This window comes from Podarcis pityusensis (assembly GCF_964106645.2).
Source record: "Podarcis pityusensis genome assembly, chromosome: 13".
Taxonomy (NCBI): Eukaryota; Metazoa; Chordata; class Lepidosauria; order Squamata; family Lacertidae; genus Podarcis; species Podarcis pityusensis.
In genome coordinates, this window is record NC_138038.1 from 15,762,109 (window position 1) to 15,778,672 (window position 16,564).

The 16,564-nt window shown below is 42.0% G+C and overlaps 1 protein-coding gene across 2 annotated transcripts in view; it reads left to right on the forward strand.

The window, feature by feature from the left end:
* The first annotated feature begins 3,105 nt into the window (after positions 1–3,105).
* ACLY (ATP citrate lyase) overlaps positions 3,106–16,564 on the forward strand; it is a 63,770-nt gene continuing 50,311 nt past the window's right edge. For both annotated transcript variants that reach the window (XM_080976555.1, XM_080976556.1), the window contains exon 1: positions 3,106–3,269. The gene's annotated coding sequence lies outside the window, so the exon portion shown is untranslated. The remainder of the gene's footprint in view (positions 3,270–16,564) is intronic.

Consider the following 16,564-nt stretch of genomic DNA (forward strand, 5'->3'; position numbering starts at 1 on the left):
AATTCAAACTCAGAATTTTTTTTTGAAAAAAAACAACATGACCCAATGGTCACAGAAAATGATAAAAATTCAAAAAAAACCACACAAGCTCCCAGATTCTTGCAAACCCCTCCTCAACTGTTCCCCCAGCCACCCACCACACAGAAATTCAAACTCAGAAATTTTTTTTGAAAAAAAAACAACATGGCCCAATGGTCACAGAAAATCATAAAAATGCAGAAAAAAACCACACAAGCTCCCAGATTCTTGCAAACCCCTCCTCAACTGTTCCACCAGCCACCCACCACACAGAAATTCAAACTCAGAAATTTTTTTTGAAAAAAAACAACATGGCCCAATGGTCACAGAAAATCATAAAAATGCAGAAAAAAACCACACAAGCTCCCAGATTCTTGCAAACCCCTCCTCAACTGTTCCCCCAGCCACCCACCACACAGAAATTCAAACTCAGAATTTTTTTTTGAAAAAAAACAACATGGCCCAATGGTCACAGAAAATCATAAAAATGCAGAAAAAAACCACACAAGCTCCCAGATTCTTGCAAACCCCTCCCCAACTGTTCCCCCAGCCACCCACCACACAGAAATTCAAACTCAGAATTTTTTTTTGAAAAAACAACAACATGCCCCAATGGTCACAGAAAATCATAAAAATTCAAAAAAAACCACACAAGCTCCCAGATTCTTGCAAACCCCTCCTCAACTGTTCCCCTAGCCACCCACCACACAGAAATTCAAACCCAGAATTTTTTCTTAAAAAAACAGCAGAGTGTCCCAATGGTCACAGAAAATCATAAAAATTCAAAAAAAAAAAAAAAACCACACAAGCTCCCAGATTCTTGCAAACCCCTCCCCAACACCAAGTCCTTGAATTCCAAACACCCCAACCCAAAATCCAAAAACCCCCCAAAAAGTTTTAAAAGTTTAACTTACCAAACGGCTGCAAAAGAAGTTTTGGAAAAGCTTCAAAAATCAGCAAAGTCCTCAAAAACCTCAGAAAAGGCTACCACACCACGTGCAATGTGTTGCTCCTCGAAGTCAAGTCGCAACTGCACCTCTTCAAGCAATGCACCCTGGGTATTAACGGTTTTACGAAAAAGGAAACAAACTTGCAAGACGTTTTCGTCTTGCGAAGCAAGCCCATAGGGAAATTCGTCTTGCGAAGCAGCTCAAAAAACGGAAAACCCTTTCGTCTAGCGAGTTTTCAGTCTTGCGAGGCATTCGTCTTGCGGGGCACCACTGTACCTGTTTTCTAAGGGCTTGTTCACACTTCCTCCCCTTCTCCTTAAACCCCCTCTTTAGTGTTCAGCTGGAAATCCAGATTGCCAATTGTTCCGATGGAGCACTAAAGAGTGGCTTTTCCCAAGGGAGAGCAGCAGGATATGAGGCAGTGTGGATGAGTCTTAAATTGGAAGTTTGGGTTGAGATGAATTAAGTTTTCACCAAGGAACAGGTGGGTGTTAGGCCTGGGCATCCTACAGTCAATAACTGTGTGGCTGCCCAATACACTTTGCTGCCTGAGGCGAAAGGACAAGATGGCACCTCCTCTACTGATGGTGGGCTAGAATTTCCGCTGCACCTGAGAGCTGCCTCACTCTTCCTAATGGTGGGGCTGGCCCTGTGTCCGCCATCTGACGAATAAAATACATAGATAAAACAAATATATGAATAATAATCAGAAATTGTATGCTGCACAATTGCAGCCTAAATTATAAACTGATAAGGGGAAATGTTCTCAGAAGCACTGGGACTTGCCACGTGTTCCAAGGAACTCTAGCTTCTTCATGAGCCTATAGTGACCCATTTTATAAACATAATTATACGGTTGAATCATAAAATTGCAGAGTGGCACCAGAGTGGTAGGATGGTGTGGGTGGTTCCGCTGCACAGGGCACGGAGCTAAGGGGGTACAAAATAACAACAACAATTAAAAAACCTATATTTAAAGGGGTAAATATATAAGTAAAATAATAATAATAATTTTAAAACCTATATTTATACGGATAAATATACAAGTAAACTTAGGGGGAAACTGTACCAAAAGGAATTGTTGTAAAAATAAGAAATATCTGGGGGAGAGGGCAGCCAAATTTTGTCCTTGCTCAGGGTGCTCTATTACCAAGTCCACCCTTGTTGTAGAGTTGGAAGGGACCCTGAGGGTCATCTAGTCCAACCCCCAGTATTCAGTTTCCACTTTTTTTAAAAAAAATTATAATTTTACTTTAACAAAAAAAATTAAAAGTAACCCACATGGGTGTAACCTCAGGGGAGGCAGGAGGGCAGGCTGCCCTCCCCCAATCAAATAAATAAATAAAAATACTTAAATAAAAGTAGAAATTGTGGGAAGATTTTGATAGATTTTTCTGAGCGCTTGGGGTCAAAAGGCAGTAATTTAGAACTGTTCTTGAGACATTTCATTCCAATTCTGCTCGACAAACATGGATGGAGGATGTTGACAGGTGTCTTGCCCCCTCAACATAAATCCTGGCTACTCCCATGGTAACCCATTTACAATATTTTAAATAAAATCGAAATGTGGTTGTTTAGCCTCCCTCCAAGTGTCCCTAATTTCCAGGGACATCCCTCATTTAGAGAAGCCGGTTTCTGATTTGATTCTGGAATGTCCCACTTTTCCTTAGGACGTCGCTATTTTTCATTGGAGAAATGTTGAAGGGTTATGGAGTTATCTGAAGGCAATCCTGTGTAAGGAAGTTTTTACAAAAATGTTTCATGTTTTATGATGTTTTTATATATGTTGGAAGCTGTCTAGAGTGGCTGGAGCAACCCAATAAGATGTGTGGGGTATAAAACAGTAAAATTATCATTCTGGAATGGGACGTCCCTATTTTCATCGGGGGAAAGTTGTAGGGTATGAAACGCCCGTCTTGTCAAGTTACAGTAAGGAAAGTGGGAGCCGGCAGATAGAGAAAACTACAGCTCCCAGAAGCCTTTGCAACACCTCCTCGCCACGCATCCCCGTCCCCCAAGCATCCCGTGTTCAGCTCGCGGGCGGTGAGCCAATGGGCGAAGTCAGGCATCGCTCAGGCAAGCAGCACGTGGGGGCCATGCTGCCCAATGGCAGGGCCGGGAGAGCATCTAGCCATATGAGAAGAGGCAGAGAAGGAGGAGTGAGCCAAAAAGAGGGGAAGGCGACGGGAAGCCAGAGGAGAGAGAAAGACTCGGACAAGAAAGCAGCAGCGGGGAGCAGCAGCTTCCGAAGTTGGGAAAGGCCCGGGGGAGGGAAGAAGGACAAGGCACTTTGCAGCAAAGGTAAGAGGAGGGAGACATTGATAATGATGATGATGATAATAATAATAATAATAATAATAATAATGCAAATTCAAATGAATAAATGCATCTGTTTATTTCCATCGCCTCGTTCTCCGCATGGATGCAATGGGGGTAAATATATATCTATATCATTGCATCTCCTGGGTTGTCAAGGGGAGCGGGGAAGAAATGATTTTAGAGGAGCATTGTTCGAGAACGACCAGGGACCCATCACTTTCTCCCCACCCCAACATCCCTGCAAGAGGTCCTAGAGAAAAGCAGGGCCCCTTCACCCCAGCGAGTTTACCTATTGCTAGTTTTAGATTGTAAAGTCATCGGGGCGAATGCCTGCTCGGTTTTCTCATTGCAATTGAGTAAAGTGTAATTCTTGGTTGTTAAACTTTTTTTCTCTTTTAAACACATTGCACTTGGCACAATTTTAATAACTAGCCTTCCATTCCGTGTGCATAGCACCAGAAGTGCATCGCTGTTTTATTTCCCGAGAATACATCTATGCGCCAGGATAGAAGTGAATTGTCTGCTCCCCCTGCCCTCCCCCAAGCACCCAGAGGGGTTGCAGCCAAATTATTTGGGCGAAATATTGCCAAGAACATTGGAGGTCTCGCTTGTTCCATCAGCCCTTGATGGGATTAAGATGACAAAGGGGGTAGGGTAATACTTGGGCGTAGAAAGGAAGGTCTGAAATTTTGAACCATCCTTGGGCATGTTTAGGGAGAAAGGGATACCTGCTTAGGTGTGTTTTGGAAGAATGGAAAGTTGAATCAAGAGAGAGACTTACCTCCTTTTCATAAGTGCTAGCATGTAGGCAACTGCCACAGGACAGACACAAGGAAGTACTTGCACATCGCATAATGAAATTATGGAATACTTGGTCACAACATGTGGTCATGGTTGATAACTTTAGATGGCTTTTAAAAGGCTTAACAAATCTTGTGGAAGTTGGACCTGGCACTGGATATCAGTCTTAAGAGCCAAAATAGAGTCCATATTCTCAGGCAGTGTTGCATCAGAGATGTTTGGGAGCAGAACAAAGGAGGGCTTAATGTGCCCTTGTGGGCTTCCAAAAAGCTACCATTGTGGAAAATAAGTTGCTGAACTACACAGATCTTATACCTTGATATAGAATGCCATTCTTGCTAAATTTTACCTTACCATCCTAAATGTAACCGGGAAATCAGTATGGTGTGATCAAATCAATCATCTGCCAAAGCTTCCTATGGTTCTTACGAGTTTTTTTGTTTTCTCAATTCTTTTAAGGAAAGGTGTTGTAAGTCCTTTGGCTCATCGGGTAACAGGAGATTAGCAAGTTTAAGAAATCATCACCATCTCCTCCCCTGGCCTTGCCACACTTTTGTCAAGTCTTTTGCCTCAGCTGTTGACTTCATTTTGTCTCTGGGCAGATCATATTCTCTCTTGATAGTTTTCTGTAGGTCCTACAGGGTTATGTTGGCATGAGCTAAATGCTAAAAAAATAATAAGACAGCAACATGATGGAGAGCATAGCACACAGGAACCTTTAACTCAAACAAGCACATATTTCACTACCCACTGAGAGAGCTCGTGTTATTTTTGCTGTTAAGGATATATGGAGCTGCCTCATGGTGACTCAAAACAATGGCTTAGTATTGTCTCCTCTGGCTGGTAACTGGTCCACTAATGTTTTGGGCCAAGATACCTTTTACATCTCTGCGATGGCAGATCATTTTTAATTGGAGACATTGGGAATTAAACCTGGAATCTTCCACATGTGGTCTTTTTCCCTTAGTTGTGACCCCCATCTCAGAGGACTTTTTACTGGAAGGGTTGTTTATGTGTAGTAAAAAAGCAAGAACATTGGTCAGAGATCCAGTCTGAGAAAGTTGGAAGGCTTATTTAAAGGGCAGGTTATTGGTAACAAAATATTCCAGAGCCCCTATGATGAATATCTTGCCTCCATCGAAGCAATGCCACTCTCTGCTGTTGGAGTTCACATGGGCTAAACAAGCAGGTACCAAACAGAGAATGCAAGGTGAGGGGGTAAATATTATTGAGATTTTACTTAGCTGACCTCTGGTATATCATGTCGGAGACATCAAAGTTATATTGACATGTAAACCCGGGAAATCAAGAAAAAACAGCTGATAACTCTGCTGGTCAAAACATAGGAGTCTGGGTTCTCTTTTGGTATATATCAGTATTTCACATTTCTAAGTCGAACAGTGAATTGTTTTCTTTTACTGTAGAAAGAGGACTGGAGTGTATAATTAATGATATTGGGAGTTCTGTGAAGGTTGTTCTGTTTTTTTTTTTTTTTATAACAATTTATTAAATTTTACAATAAAAATAGACATAATAATCAATGTAACATCGGTCTTAACTTATTTTCACATTTTCTTTGGACTTCCTCACACCTCCCGCTCCCATTTTCATCGTTAAAACATTTTGTCAGCAATTTATCATCTTGTTTAAATTCTTATATCCCTTCTATATTTCATAATCATATAATTCTCAAAAGGAGCTAACTTTTCACAGTCTTACTTATTTTCTTAAAAAAGCCTCTAAATTTAGTGGTGCTCAGTTGTTTTAGTCTAGCATCTTATTTAGCATTCACTCAAATTACAATACTTTTGTAGATAGTTCTTAAATTTCTTCCAGTCCTCCTCAATCCTCTCTTCTCCCAGGTCGCGGATTCTGCCGGTCATTTCAGCCAGTTCCATGTAATCTATCAGTTGTATCTGCCATTCTTCCAGTGTGGGTAGATCTTGGGTTTTCCAATGTTTTGCGAGAAGTATCCTTGCTGCTGTTGTTGCATACATAAAGAATGTCTGGTCCTTCTTTGCCACCCCTTGGCCGACAATACCCAAAAGGAAGGCCTCTGGTTTCTTAGTGAAGGTATATTTAAATACCTTTTTCAGTTCATTATAGATCATTTCCCAGAACGCCTTCACTTTAGGGCAAGTCCACCAGAGGTGGAAGAACGTTCCCTCGCACTCTTTGCATTTCCAACACTTATTATCAGACAGGTGGTAAATTTTAGCAAGTTTGACTGGGGTCATGTACCATCTATAAATCATTTTCATTACATTTTCTTTCAGGGCGTTACATGCAGTAAATTTCAGTCCCTTATTCCACAACCTCTCCCAGTCCTCAAACATGATATTATGCCCAATGTCCTGTGCCCACCTTATCATAGCCGATTTAACCGTTTCGTCTTGTGTATTCCATTTCAACAGCAAGTTGTACATCCTTGAAAGTACCTTAATCTTTGGTTCTAACAATTCTGTTTCTAGTTTCGATTTCTCCACCTGGAACCCTAATTTCTTATCATTTTTAAAAACTTCTTTGATCTGAGCGTAATGTAACCAGTCTCGCACTTTGTCTTTCATTTTCTCTAGACTCTGCAATTTCCATTTGTCTCCATCCTTTTCTAGTATTTCCCAATATTTTGGCCATTTGGCCTCCATATTGGGTCTTTTTCGGGCCTTGGCTTCCAAAGGTGAAAGCCACCTTGGTGTTTTATTTTCCAGCAAGTCTTTATATTTTGACCAGACATTAAACAATGATTTTCTGACAATATGGTTCTTAAAGGCCTTATTTGCTTTAACCTTGTCATACCATAAATATGCATGCCATCCAAAGGTATTGTTAAACCCCTCCAAATCCAACACATCAGTGTCTTCAAGAAGTAGCCAGTCTTTTAGCCAGCAGAACGCTGCGGCTTCGTAATACAACTTTAAGTCTGGCAGGGCAAAGCCCCCTCTTTGTTTTGCATCGGTTAATATCTTAAACTTAATTCTGGGCTTTTTGCCCTGCCAGACAAACTTGGAAATGTCTCTCTGCCACTTCTGAAAGCACTCCGTTTTGTCCAAAACCTGAAGTGTTTGAAATAAAAACAACATCCTTGGCAATACATTCATCTTAATAGCAGCAATTCGGCCTAACAAAGAAAGTTTCAATTTTGTCCAACTATCTAGGTCTCTCTTAATTTCTGTCCAACATTTTTCATAATTGTCCTTAAATAGACCTAGATTTTTTGCTGTTATGTTTACCCCTAGGTATTTCACTTTTTTCACCACATTAAGTTCCATCTCATTCTGAAACCGTTCTGACTCTGTATTAGTCAAATTTTTCCCCAAAACCTTAGTTTTCTGTTTATTTAATTTAAATCCAGCCACCCGACCAAAGTCATTAATCAGTTGTAATACTCTTTTCGTACTGGGCTCTGGCTTCTGCAAAGTCAAAACCAGGTCATCTGCAAAAGCTTTTAATTTATATTGTTTCTGACCGACCTGAATTCCTTCCACCAACTGGTCCCTTCTAATCATGTTCAATAGCACTTCCAGAACCGAAATAAATAACAAAGGGGAAATAGGGCAACCTTGTCGTGTCCCTTTTTCAATTTTAAACTCTTCCGTAACCACATTATTAACTATCAGTTTAGCTTTCTGTTCTGAATATATCGCCTCAATCCCATTTTCAAAACCCCGTCCCACTCCCATCTCTTTTAAATTTCCCATCATAAATTTCCAGGAGATATTGTCAAAGGCCTTCTCCGCATCTATAAAAATTAAAACTGCTTTTGTATTTATATCTGTTTGCAGAAGTTCCAAGATGTCAATAATGTTCCTTGTATTAGCAAACAGATGTCTTCCTGGGAGAAAGCCGGCCTGGTCCTTATGAATTACTTCATTTAAAACTTTTTTAAATCTATTTGCCAAAATGTCTGCAAATATTTTATAATCCACATTTAAGAGAGAGATGGGACGGTAGTTCTTAAGTTGTGTCTTTTCAGCTTCCGACTTTGGTATTAATGTGATAAATGCTTCCTTCCACGACTCCGGTGCCCTCCTCCCCTCCATAATTTCATTGCTGACCTCCATCAAAGGTTGTATCAAATAGTCTTTCAATGTCTTATAGTACTTGGAGGTCAGCCCATCTGGTCCTGGAGATTTGCCAAGTTGCATGTTCTGGATAGCTTGTTCGATCTCCTGTCGTGTTATTTTAGAATTCAGGATTGTCCTATTTTCTTGTGACAATTTAGATAATCCGTTTTTTGCCAAAAATTGTTTAATCTCAACATCATCTTGCGGCCCTTGGGTGTATAATTTTTTGAAGTATCTCTGGAAACACTTTCTAATGTCCACCGGATTCTGGATGTTTTTTCCATCAACCTCCAAGTTTGTAACAGTGTTTAATCTTTGTCTTCTCTTCAACTGCCAAGCTAGCAGTTTTCCACATTTATTCGCCGACTCAAACGTTTTTTGTTTCATTAATTTAACCTTCCATTCAATTTCCTGATTTATCAACTTGGAATATTGTGTTTGATAAAGTTTAATTTCTCTCAGAGTTGGCTGTGACTTCGGATTCACTCTTAATTTCTTCTCTAATTCTTTTATTTTATCCAAGATCTTATCTTTTTTCTCATTATATGTTCTTTTCTTCACTGCATTCTGTTGTATCAAGAATCCCCTCATTACAGCTTTGCTTGCGTCCCAGATTATTCTTTTTTCCACCATATTATTCATGTTTATCTCAAAATAGTCCTTCAAAACTTTTTGGGCCTTCTTGGTAATTTCCTGATCTCTAAACAAATTGTCATTCATCTTCCATCTAAAGGATCCAGTTGGTAATAGTGTCATATCCATCTTTACTGCATTGTGGTCAGAGCAGGTCTTTGGGCAGATTTCCACTTTTCTAACCTTAGGTGCCAGGCCTCTGGAAATCCATATTTGGTCGATTCTTGTCCAGGTCAGTTGGGCTTCAGAAAAGAATGTTCCCTCTCTTCCTAGTGGGTTCTTTGTCCTCCAAATGTCAATCAAGTCCATATTGTCAGTCATTTCAAAAAAGGTTTTAGGTAGTCTGCCGTCTTTTGTAACATTTTGACTTTGTGACTTGTCCATGTTAGTTGATACGACCCCGTTCATATCTCCCATCATTATGATGTTGTTGTAGTCTAGATAATCCAGCATTGTCTCCTGCAACTTCTTGTAAAATTCCGATTTCCCTTCATTAGGTGCATAAATTCCTAATATCAGCAGTTTCTCTCCTTGATATTGTATCTCAATGGCCAAAATTCTTCCATGTTCATCTTTAAATAGAAATTTAGGTGACAGGCTCTCTTTTGCATATATCACTACGCCTCTCTTCTTAACTTTGTCCGAAGATACAAATTCCTGGCCCAATCTTTTATTTATTAACACTTTTCTGTGGAGCCTCGTCACATGTGTTTCTTGTAAACAAATAATGTCCAATTGTTCTTTTTTTAATATATGAAATATTTTCTTCCTTTTTTCCGGAATGTTACAACCATTAATATTCCAGCTCAACAGTTGCAGAGACATCCTGAATTATCTGGTTATTTTTCAAGGGGTGGTATCTTCTCAGGGACTTCAGGTTCCACAGGTGCTGATGTTGGTGTTGGCGTTGCCTCAGGCCCAGCAGGTAGTTCAATTCTTTTTTGAAGGTCCTCTCCGTGTGTAGACAGGAATTTGTCTCTCTCTTCCAGTGTTCTAACTTTAACCTTTCTCCCTCTAAAGGTAAAAGATAATCCTTGAGGAAATTCCCACCTAAATGGAATTGCGTTGCTCCTTAGTAGTTTAACAAGTTCAGAATAGGCGGTTCTAAGGTCAAGCAGTAGTCTTGGGATATCTTTATAAATTTCAATTCTTCTATCCAACACCTCCAGTGATTTTACAAAGTGTAATCCCAGAATCTTATCCCTTTCCTCCTTTGATCTCAATGTTATCAAACAGTCTCTGGGCCTCTCCTTCTTTATGAATCTTCCAAGTCTGAAAGCTGACACAATTTTAAAGTCCTTTTCTTCCAAGTTCCAGAACTTGGAGAATTCTTTAGTCAAAAACTCAGTTAGATTTCCTTCTTCTGCCTCTTGTAGTGATCTAATCCTTAAGTTATTCTCACGGTTTCGCAGTTCTATCATCGAGAGATAAATCTGGTGTTCCCCAACTTGTTTAGTGAGTGGTCTTACCTCTTGCTCTAAATTTTCAAATCTTTGTCTAGTGTCCTCAGTCAATTTCCGATTTTCTGCTGAGGCCTCAGTTAGCTGTCCAATTGCTTGTGCATTCTGTGTCACTTGTGTGGTTAATTTGTTTAAACATTCTGTATTTTTATCAATCTTTGCTGATTGGGCATCTGCTTTCTTGTCCAAAGCTTCCAATTTTTCAAAGATTTTATCTAGTATAGAGGCAGATGCTCCTGAGGCCATATCTTCCAATTGTAACTGCTCTGCTTCGCCCTCACCCACTTCTGAGGGCAAAGCAGGCACAGATGATCTGCGTGTCTGTAAGGCTGAGGTTAGAGTTGTTAGAGTTGTTTGTTTAGCTCTCCCTCTTTTTCTTGTGCCACTCATTCCAACGTTATCTATCAGTCAAGGTCACACTGAGTTGTTCCCATGGGAATGGAAAGGTCCAGAGCAAGCAAACAGCAAGGGAATCGAAAGTAAAAAGTGTATGTAAAATCACTGTTATAATCCAGTCCTCTAGAGGGAGCTTGATCTATCTTTCAGAGTCTAAATTAATGTCCAAGAACCTTCAGGTACAAATACTTAGCAGAGTTTATAAATGATTACCTTGTTGCAGACAGTGCTTATTTATTTCCAAAAAGAATGTTTCAAATTTAAAAGGTATCAATACCCTCAGATTGTTTCCAGTTCCAATATGCTGTATCCAAATCTGCAGTACTGACAGCTCCCTTAGTACTCAGGCAGCTCCTGACTCTGGGTTTCACCTTTAAATTTGTAATCCAATAAGAGGAGGAAAGTCAAGTACAAATAGAAATCCCAAATCTTTAACTTGAAGTCTTTACTTTAAAATGCAAGTTCAAATAGATGCTTAGATCTGTAAGACTTAAAGTCTCTTTCTTTTCAGCCTCCACTCCTCCAGCTGATTGCTTTTTTTCAAGTTCAATGGCTGCGGAAGACGGACTTCCTGCTTCCACGTCTCTCCGCTCACAGCCAAGTTCAAGCCAATTTAAATTTCCCTTTTAAAGTCTCAAATTCCGAGTGATTCAGTCTTTTACTCACAAATTAGTTGCTTTTTCGTCCGGATCCGTAATTTGGCAGGAAAAGGGATCAGCGCTCACCGACAGCAGCAGCGCGGCTTCGCTCCTCAGGCTGCGAAACAGCTCACAGCGCCGCAACCCCCCTCCGTGCTCCGGAGCCCCTTACGGGGTTCCTTCTGCACTTGGAGGGTCGCTCTAGGCGCCCACCGAGCCTCAAGACCCCAGGCTCTTGCCGCCTGGGGTTTTCCGATGTGGGTCTCCGCTTCGCCGTAGCGGACGACCCGTTGCCTGCGGAGCCTCCTCTCCCGTTCAGAAGAGGACCGCCATTGTCGTTCGCGCCGCCCCCGGAAGTCCCTGTGAAGGTTGTTCTGGACTAAAGTGTGTGGGTTGGTTTTGTAGTTGTAGAAACAGAAGGGCACCAGGATTATTGCTAACTGCTTAAGCCCAGGCTGCTGACACACATTTGCATGTGCTAATTTATTTGTACAGGAGCCTTTGGACAAGTTAAGTTGGTAGCTGGCTGGGGTGGGGGTGGGGGAGTCTTACCAACATGCTGCTTTGGAGGATGCCCAACTGCCTTATAAGCAAAATTAAAATATTTTCAAAATGGGGGGGGGGTAGCTCAGGAGACATGTGAAAAATGCAGGATTTGGGCCCCCGGAGACCCTCCACTTTTGTCTGATCTTCCCATATGCCAAAGCAAGCCGGTAATGGGGCCGGAGGGAACCATGAGGTTATGAAGTCTGACACTGCAACCCAGACTTTCTTGTAAGTGTGCAGTTTTGACCTTCTTTTAAGCAGCGAATTGGGAGCTTTCAGAGATGCTCTGTTTCATTCAAATCAGAGGCTGGAAACCTGGTGCCCTGATGTTGTAGGACTACAACTCCCATCATCCATGACCATTGGCCATGTTAGCTGGGGCTGATGGAAGTTGGGAACCCAGCAACATCTGGAGAACTGCAGGATCCCAGCCTCTGATTTAAATGCTCCAGTTTTCAGACCATAGAGATGTTCGGAGGGACTATTCCGGTGTTAAAAGCTTGAGACTTTATATAAACGATACCTTCCCACCACCATTTTTTTAAAAGCACAAAACGTGCTCTGAGACATTCTGCCTGATACTGGTTCCAGCCAGAGCCCACAAACCCAAAGTGCTGCTTAGTTTTCTTAGCTTACTTGTAAGCAAGATGAAAGATGCACTTTTAACTCACAGGTTCGTGGTATCCGTGCAGATATGAGGGATTTTAACTGTGCAACTGAACAGCTCTTTACACATGTGTGTTATTTAAAAATGGAAAAAAAAAAAGAATGTAGGCAGGCTCCATTGAAATCCATGGTTTGTTGGTTTCCCTCTCCCTTGCCCCATGCCATCTTTCACTGATTCCAATCAAAGACGGATTGCAGCCATAGATTTCAGGTATGACCTGTGTTACGAAAGCACAAAAATGACAGACTCAGCCTGCTTGAAGCCATGCGTTGGCTTCTTTAATAAATCAGAGTGAATAATGGGGAAAGATGATCTTGATCAGTGTTTTTGTGCCTTGGCTGGCACCTTCCCACCCACTATCCTCCGCTAATCCAGAACGAGACCTGTCTGTTAAGTACCCATTGAACTTTCTTTACAAAGCAAAGAGGGCAGATTACTTGGGTTGGCTGGGCTGCATAGCCCTGTCTGCGGTTTGCCTGCCTTCTGAAGGTGGCACACGCTTGTAGAAATTACAGTTTCTAAAAACCTGGATACTTCTGCAGTCGGATGGCGTAACATTTGGTGTAATAGTGGTGATCTGTTGTGCTTCTTAAGCAGCTTGGTCAGTGTCATTTCAGTGCTTTCCCCCCAATTGTCCAAAGGGAGAATTAAGGTCAAGGGATTAGGTGGTAGAGAAGAGGAAGGACTTCGACATTTCTTTCTCTGTGAGTTCTGTTAGGAACCAGTGTGAATAGCTAATCGGTGCTAGGGCATTGAGCCCTGTGTGTCGGTCCGTATCTAATCACTTGCAATGGCTGTGGACTGTCTCGTCTGAAGACCAGTTGCTGGGGAAAGTGCTTTAGTCTTCATGCTGGGCTTTCCATAGGCTGTGAGAGCAGGATCGTAGAACCATAGAGTCCAACCCCCTGCAATGCAGGAATATGCAGCTGTCTCTTATGGGGATTGAACCTGCAACCTTGATATTATCAGCTTCATGCTCTGAGCTTTTGGTCTGATGCAACAGGGCCCTTCTTATGGGTGCAGTGCTCTTACATTACAGACACAAAGTCTTCCTGAATACCAGATCTGATGCTTTCTTTGTCTTGGGCAACAATGGACACTTAATCTCTTGCTTTGCTCTCCTTATCTGTATACAGGAGACAGTGGATAGGAATTGAGGTTAGCTGTGTGGTCCTTCTTCCTAAGTGTTGGCTAAACTGTTACCGCAGACTCAAGCTTGTTGAATACAACTGGTTAGTTTCTTATGGGGTGTTTCCGTTTTGGTCGGCTGGGTGGTGGTCATTATGGTCTAGATGTTGGGGAAACTGTGAGTGAAGGCAGTAGAGGATGGAGCCGTTCTTAACATTTGCATTATTTTCTGTGCTTTAACCAGAATTCTTAAGACACTCCTGCTTTTTGTGTGTTAAATTTACTGCTATCTGTCCAGGACTTTGGGATGAATCAGGCATTTGGGATGAAGCAGGTGCCTACCTGCCTTTTATTATCAGTCCGCACTACAAGATGCATCAGTAAGTCTAGAAACAACGTAGTATTTGTCATGATTTTTATTATTTATTGGTCCGAACAATAATTTTAAAGACCTTGCAAGATTTTTAGTGTAATGGAACTCTTACATCAATCAGGTAAAATGGGCACTGATCTAGAATAGCGGTTTTCAAGCTATATTCCCAGGCGCTTAGTGGTTCCTTGCCAGGCAATCCTGTACATGTTTACCTAGAAGTAAGTCCTGTTGGCTTCAATGGGATTTACTCCCAGGTAAGTGAGTATAGAATTACAGTTTTAGGAGCTTATTGGAGGTTCTGCAATGGTTGACTAACCATTTAGTTTGGCAGCATATGGGGGGCTATCAGTGTTCAAATTTAAAAGGTAAAAGGACCCCTGACCATTAGGTCCAGTCGCGGACGACTCTGGGGTTGCGGCGCTCATCTCGCTTTATTGGCCGAGGGAGCCGGCGTACAGCTTCCGGGTCATGTGGCCAGCATGACTAAGCCGCTTCTGGCGAACCAGAGCAGCGCACGGAAACACCATTTACCTTCCCACCACAGTGGTACCTATTTATCTACTTGCACTTTGATGTGCTTTCGAACTGCTAGGTTGGCAGGAGCAGGGACCGAGCAACGGGAGCTCACCCTGTCACGGGGATTCGAACCGCCGACCTTCTGATCGGCAAGCCCTAGTCTCTGTGGTTTAGACCACAGCGCCACCCGTGTCCCTTGTTCAAAATTAGCCGGGTGCCTTTTGCACCTGGCTATTGGCCCCTTGCAACTAAGTGAATATGCATGGGCTCCAGGATAGTGCCTGACATCTCCACTATCTGGAGGTGCATGCCTGGGAATCATTGGTTCTTGACTGTTCTCACACACACATCCTGTAGAATTCTATCAGTTAATTTTTATCTGCATTTGTCTTCATTTACCCTACCCCACTGCCCTACATTATGAATGGCCTGTATCACCATTAAGAAAAATAGGTTGGAATGGGATCAAGTGACTTGTCTTCTTTAAGTTCTCCAAGCTCTTAACTTAGCTCAAGGTTGTCTTCTGAACCAGCCAGGTGTTGAACTGATAATCAATCACAGCCAGTTCATCGTTTGAAAATCCAAGACTTGAGAGCCACCTGGCCCCAAGATGGCAACCAGACATTCCGTTTGGGCGACTGTAACCATGGTTTAAGGAGCCATTTGGCGCCTAACTTATACAGTATATCTTGAGTTCCTAACACTGTTTCTAAACCTGGCTTATACCTGCTGATTGGCTCTACCTGTATGGCCTAGGAAAGGTTACTGTAAGGCTTGCCTTGTTTGTTAGGGAGAAAATGTTCAATCGCATCGGGGAAAGGAATGTTTCGGCAATTAGGTATTGGGCAATATTTAATATTCCAATCCTTTTGCAAGCCAAGATCCTGTTCCCAGTATTTGCAGAGGGGCAAAAGTGACGGAGGAAACTCAACTGCTGACGTAGCCACGCTTTGGCTGAGCTGGCCTCCTGTCTGTTAGCACAAGGCAACTTGCCAGCTGTTACACCTTTTTGTGGAGTCGAAACCCCCGTTGAGAATGGCAGCTGTTCTGCCTGAGATCAGGCAAGCAGAACAAGGATATGGAGTCCTTCCTGTGCATTTGACAGCTACTTGAGGAAGGCTTTGAATATTTATGGTTGATGTGGCATTTTGTCTTCTTGCTTTAATTTGGTTTTTTTATTTCTTTTAAAAATAAAACCTTATTGTATGCTGAGCACCAGTGGGGAGATTGCCCCGGAGTGACGATGCATGTTAATTTATGAGAGCAGGAGGACAATAGCAATTCCTCCAGTCCATTTCCCATTTAATCCATAGAAGTGCATGGTCATTCCTGGACCCACTTTCAGGGAACCTAAACCGAACATCTCTCCCCTGTATGACTTGGCTCACGTAAGTGTTTTGCTAGCGGTGCTTGCATTTTATTTATTTGCTCTTAGAACATTTTCTGTTTGCGCTTCTCTACAAACCCCCTCCCCTCCTCCCCAAAGAAAAAAGTTCTCCTTTTTGATGGATGCCAGTGGGGAAGCTGCTGTGGAGTGATGGCGCATATTAATGTTACAAATTTGGTCAGAGGCAGACAGAAAAGCGAATGGCAGGTGCAAGGCCAACAGCAATGCTTTGCTTACTCAGCAAAAGCAGACTCTGAGACAGCTGTTTTGCATGAAGACTTTTGTGAAAGGAACTGAAATGTGGCAACCTGTAAAAGGGTAAAAAAATGCTGGGAAATAATTCATTGTGAATTGGAAAAAAAATGTTTAAAAGTACTTTTCCAAAACAATCCAGAGTCCTTTTTGTTGGGGATAATTCAGACTGAAATTCCCAGGTGTCCAAAAAGGTTATTTATGTATGCCACTACTGTGGCCCAGGTTTTGTTAGCCCAAAGATGGAAAATGCGCGAGGTCCCGACCAAAGAAGAATGGCAACTTAAGCTGATGGAATATGTGCAGCTTGCAGACCTAACATACAGAATAAGTCACAGGCTTCCTCAACCTCGGGCCTCCAGATGTTTTTGAGACTACAATTCCCAGCATCCCTGACCACTGGTCCTGCTAGCTAG